We start from the raw sequence: 6,000 nt of genomic DNA on the forward strand, positions 1-6,000 counted from the left end.
CTGGAGTGGGTTGCCATTTTCTCCTCCAGGGATCTTCCTGACCCAGGGATCAAGCCTGAGTCTTCTGCACCTTCTGCACTGGGAGATGGATTCTTTACCACTGTGCTACCCGGGAAGCCCGAGTTAAATAAATACTCAGCAGTATTGAATGATTCTTAAGGTTTTATGTGGGGAAGAGATGTGGCCCAGTTCAAGCTAGTTAGCGGGTGACAGTCACCTCTATCACAAAACATTGTGATAGACAATGTTTTGGTTATTATGCAGAGTTTCCTGTTGCAAATAATAGATTGCTTAGATACAGCAAGACACGGGCAGCATAGGGAGGGCCTGGCTTCCCAGGTAGAGAATTCATGTGTGCTATATGTCTTTGGCCAGTGCTTAACACATCAGTTTGTTCATCTGTAAAATGAGGATAATAACACTTTGCAAGCTTCTTATGAAGGCCAAATGATTAAACATAAAAATAATATGACCACCTCAAAGTCTGGCACATATTTAGAGCTCAATAAATTTTAGTTATTCTGTTTATTTCTCTCTGAGTGGAAAATGGTCTTAGATAAATGACTACAAAACTGATCTTTGTCTACCTGGAAATAAGAGAGAGGTTTACCCTTGTAATCCCATCAACCTTTTTCCATCTTTTTGTGGCCAGAGAGGTACATGTCTGTTGGCCCCCGTTAGTTTGAAACTGCACATTTTTTCTTTTAGTGGGATGAGGCTAAGAATGACAGTCTTAGTCAAATGCCAGACACTTGTGGTTGCTCAATTGATATTAATTAATCCCCACTAGCAGCATTTTGGCAACAGATCTTGACGCCTGTGACCTTTCATTCTGGATCGAATTACTTGCCGATGTTTCCTTCTCTCAGCCAAACCCTTCAAAATGTTCTTAGGCTGTTGGCAGAATTCCATGAGCAGGACAGTTTCCTGAGAAGCCTGAAGTTGGCAACTTAAAAGTGTTATTGCTAAATAAGTAGAATGTGAGACATTACATATCCAATTTTGGTGATGGAAGGTACCCAAGTAATCATCGTAAATATACAAAAATTCCCCCTCTGAGCTCTGTGGAAGCTCAAGAGAAAGGATTCAGGAAATAGACTCCTGCCTGCAGTCTTTCACAAGCCCTGTGGTTATGCAGGACGTCCACTCACCACGACAAGGGATACTGCTGGGAAAACAACTGCTCCTCTCAGAGGATAAGCAGCTTAGGTTTGGTGCCTTGGGTAGCTCCAGGGTTTGATTAGTTTTAGTCCCTTTTTCTCCTGCTGTTTATGAAAAGGTGTTTTATTATGTGATTTTATTCTGTGTTTGCAATGAAGGCAGTAAAAGTCCCAAAGCTGAAACAAAGAGGTGACCCTTCTAGCCCTACCTTGGTCTCTTTCTGCCTGAGATGACAGTGCCCAGGCACCAACTGTGACAAGGAAGGGACATGTGATGTTCAGATCATCTTGTACACCCCCAAACTGTAGTTTCTTATAGAAAAGGTTGAATGCAATTTAAAATTCTGCTGTAAAGGTGATTTTCAAGAACTTGGTAATAGGAGTTATCATTTTGTTATTGGAGATTACAACTGTTACTACTTTGCTGTTGTTCAGTCACTATGTCGTGTCTAACTCTTTGGGATCCCATGGATTGCAGTCCGCCAGGTTTCCCTGTCCTTCTCTATCTCCCGGAGTTTGCTCAAACTCATGTCCATTGAGTCAGTGATGCTATCTAGCCATCACATCCTCTGCCACCCTCTTTTTCTTTTGTCCCCAATCTTTCCCAGCATTTCCCCAGTCTTTTCTAATGAGTCAGCACTTACCATCAGGTGGCCAAAGTACTGGAGTTTCAGCATCAGTCCTTCCAATGAATATTCAGGGTTGATTTCCTTTAGGATTGACTGGTTTGATTTCCTTGCTGTCCAAGGAACTCAAGAGTCTTCTCCAGCACCACAGTTCGAAAGTATCAATTTGACTATTAATGCTTTTTCTTCCCTGGAACTTCGCAACATTGTCACAATGTGTTGAAATGGTCGGTTTACTTTTCTCTTTCCTCCACTATATTTTAAGATTTTTTTCATTGCATCCCAATCACCTGGAACTGTAATAGGTACAGAGTAAACTGTTCAATAAAGATTTGCTAAACCAGTGAATGACAAGGTTCTATGAAAGTAGTGGGATGCAGATGATAGTGATGTAGCCAAATATTTATGGACCTGGTCTGGTGAAAAGTAGTAGTATTTATGTATGCTTTCCCCACCTCCAATCTGCTGTTAGTTAACACCAACTTTAGGCTTCCCAGGTGGCTCAGTGGTAAAGAATCCACCTGCAATGCAGAAGACACAGAGACTTAGGTTCAGTCCCTGGGTTAGGAAGATCCCCTGGAGGAGGAAATGGCAACACGCTCCAGTATTCTTGCCTGGAGAATCCCATTGACAGAGGAGCCTGGTGGGCTATATAGTCCATGGAGTCACAAAGAGTCAGGCACAGCTGAGCATGTAGGCAGCGGCATCCTTCAGATAAAATGAGTTTCTCAAGGAAGTCTTTTTTACATGCAATTTACCTTTTAAGCTTTTGAAGTGCATAGGCCATGGTTGTTTTGCCTAATATTCTATTCTTGGCACCCAGCACAGTGCCTGGCATGCTACAGGCACATAACAAAGATTTGTTGAAGAATTACTCTCTGCTCTGATGGTGCCTCTTTTCTCTACCTACTATCAAATTTCTAGGCATTCATTACATTTAATTTAGAACACTTCAGTGATCTTGCTGGACTTCATTCATCCAGCCACTCCACACTAGAATGGTCTGGACACTGCTGCCAAAATAATTTTTACAAAGCTGTTCTCAGGCTGTAAACGTCCACAAATTGCTTTCAAATTACTCCTGTTTATTCACTTGTAAGGGCTTCCCAGGTGGTTCAGTGGTAAAGAATCCACTTGCCAATGCAGGAGACATGAGTTAGATCCCTGGATCCGGAAGATCCCCTGGAGAAGGAAATGGCAACCTTGCCATTTCTAGTATTCTTGCCTGGAAAATCCATGGACATAGGAGCCTGGGGGGATACAGTCTATGGGGATGAGAGGGTAACAGGCAGGAAGGCCAGGGGTCTCCATGTGGAGGAAACAGGCTGCAAATGTCAGACATTTTTTAATCTCTCTCTTAAGAGGCAGGAGGAAACAAGCAGGTGTTCGATTTTTTCCCCTCCTCCATACAAATTTAAAAGGGAGTTTCTCTTAAAATTCTGTGTTGCCATGACGACACCTGGCTCCACCTGAACTTAACTTTTCTCAAACCTGGAGCTAACCAATGCGTTTTTCCTATGGAAACGTTTTTCTTGAGCTACGTTAATGAACTATGTATTTACCCTAGACTCTGTCTTTCTTCAAGTCAGTTCCGCTTAAGACTCAGAACCGATAAGGGCTCAACCTGTATGTTTTGCTCATACGTTGTTCTCCTGATCTATGTTAACGAAACTATATATTTACTTGGAAACCTGCCTTTCTTCAAGATTCATGTCCATCGTTTTATGGCTCGGGGTGACTGACCTGGTGCTAATGTTATCTCAAAATGCATGTTGTGGGTGAGGGGCCTGGGGCCACTCTGAGTTTTGGGACATCTCCTTTCTCTAATTAACAGCTTGCTGATAGGTATATAACATACTGCTAAAGGCAAGGGGGGCAGGGATTGGCATTCTTTCTGCCCCTTTCTGATGTCTATGTCAGAGGCATTCTCTGTCTCTTTTAGACTTTAATAAAACTTTATCACACAAAAGCTCTGAGTGACCAAGCCTCGTCATTAGCCCCAGATTGAATTCCTCTCCTCCAGAGGCCAAGAATCCCAGCATCTTTCATGGCTCAGCAACAATCTTTCAGGGTCACAAAAGAGTCAGACAAGACTCGGTGACTAAACAACAATTCACTTGTAAACAGACACTTCTAAGTTTTATACCAGTTGCCCTCCACTATCTTTTTGAAATCTCATTTCTCCATAGAAGTTGTTTGTACTACTCCAGCCATTTTTTTTTTTTTTTTGGCTTTGTCTTTAAGTGAAGGCATATTTCTCTATGGTTATGCCCAGCTTCTTGTCTTTTGGGTCTTCAGTAACGTTTATATTGCATATACCATGTGTCTTACATGTATGAAATATACTCAGAAATATTTTAGATGCATGGAAGATGAGCTTTCAATATTCAACAGCAAGTAACATGAGCAAATGAACCATACATAGAGATTTGAAGTATTCAGTAATCTGAATAAAACTGTAAGATAAGCTGATCACAGGAATAGAAGGACTTTCTGTGACTCAAGCAGGAAAAAGGGAAGAGAAGGAGCAGAAAGTGGAATTCTCCTCCTCCCCACCGATGCTGTGTCATTGCTGCCTTACTGATTCTCTTTCTGAGCTGGAGAAGGGGAAACGGAAGTGTGAGTCTTGGAAGTGAGTGGGAGCATGTGGCGGGGGTGGGGGTGGTGGTAATAAGTAAGTAAAGGTCAGTAAGCAGTGCTGGCAGCAGCAGCAATTGGCTGCTGGAAGTCAAGGCCCGGAACATGATAAGAATAGCCACCTATAGTAGAAAGAAATGTAGCCTTGGGAAGTCTTGGGACATCTCTCAGTCAGACTATCTTACTAAACTAAGTTGTCACTCAAAATGTGTGATGTAATCCATAGTATATAACATTTTTTGCCTTTTTTGTTATGTTAGCTTGCCTCCAAAGATGATTATTGTTTCTTAAGTCTATTAGATGAGGAAATATACACTTTATTCTCTAGAGACTCTCTGTGTGCTACTGGCCTACAAAATCAACTATTTGGGTAGTTTTTTCTTCTCAAAGGAAACTATAAATATTAATGGGGTTTGTTGGTTTTATGATCAACATCAAAGAAGATACAATACTGACCTGCAAAAACCCCCAGAGTTATTGTTTACAAATGCAGCTATCATGGATGAGAAAATACTCATTATCATGAAGTTTTTAATCACCAAATCTTAAAAAAAAAATCTATGGAGTAGATTTAGTGAACTATATGACAAACTTATTATACCAGATCAAATTCTTTTGTGATTTTTGTGGATAGCCTGAAAATATGTCTGAGTTTGGGACAAAAATGAAGAATGTCCTTCACTTTCAAACCAGAAATAGTGAAGCATTTCTGTAAGTGAGATTGGGAACTTATATAGAAAGCCTTTCATTAAAGATTAATATGAATTTTTACAAGGACAACAAGTTTAGTCAATAAGGAGACTACCTGCAATGTAGGAGACCTGGGTTTGATTCCTGGGTCAGGAAGATCCTCTGGAGAAGGAACTGGCAACCCACTCTAGTATTCTTGTCTGGGGAATCCCATGGACAGAGGAGCCTGACAGGCTATAGTCCGTGGGGTTGCAAAGAGTTGAACATGACCGAGTGACTAAACCATCACCACCAAGTTATTGTGTGGGAATTTGATAATATGTTTGCTATGAGGAGTACAGAATAAATGCTATATAGACTCTTCCTAAATTCTTAAAATTTCAGGGAAAATAAAACCAAATTTCTGTAGATTCATAATACCACCAGAGTATGGTCAAAAAGCAAGAAAACAAGTAAAAAGATCAATTTAAAACTGCTTAATGGGGACTTTTAATATAAAATAACTTACTTTCATTTTTAAAACTGTAATGTGTACCAGTCAGTTTTTTCCCCAAAGAAATATGGATTTATGTTCCCCTTGCTGGGAAAAATACCAATAACCTCAGATATGCAGATGACACCACCCTTATGGCAGAAAGTGAAGAGGAACTGAATAGCCTCTTGATGAAGGTGAAAGTGGAGAGTGAAAAAGTTGGCTTAAAGCTCAACATTCAGAAAACGAAGATCATGGCATCCGGTCCCATCACTTTATGGGAAGTAGATGGGGAAACAGTGGAAACAGTGTCAGACTTTATTTTTCTGGACTCCAAAATCACTGCCGATGGTGACTGCAGCCATGAAATTAAAAGACGCTTACTCCTTGGAAGGAAAGTTATGACCAACCTAGA

Source organism: Bos indicus x Bos taurus, chromosome 9 (genome assembly GCF_003369695.1).
Source record: "Bos indicus x Bos taurus breed Angus x Brahman F1 hybrid chromosome 9, Bos_hybrid_MaternalHap_v2.0, whole genome shotgun sequence".
In the NCBI taxonomy this organism is placed as follows: domain Eukaryota; kingdom Metazoa; phylum Chordata; class Mammalia; order Artiodactyla; family Bovidae; genus Bos; species Bos indicus x Bos taurus.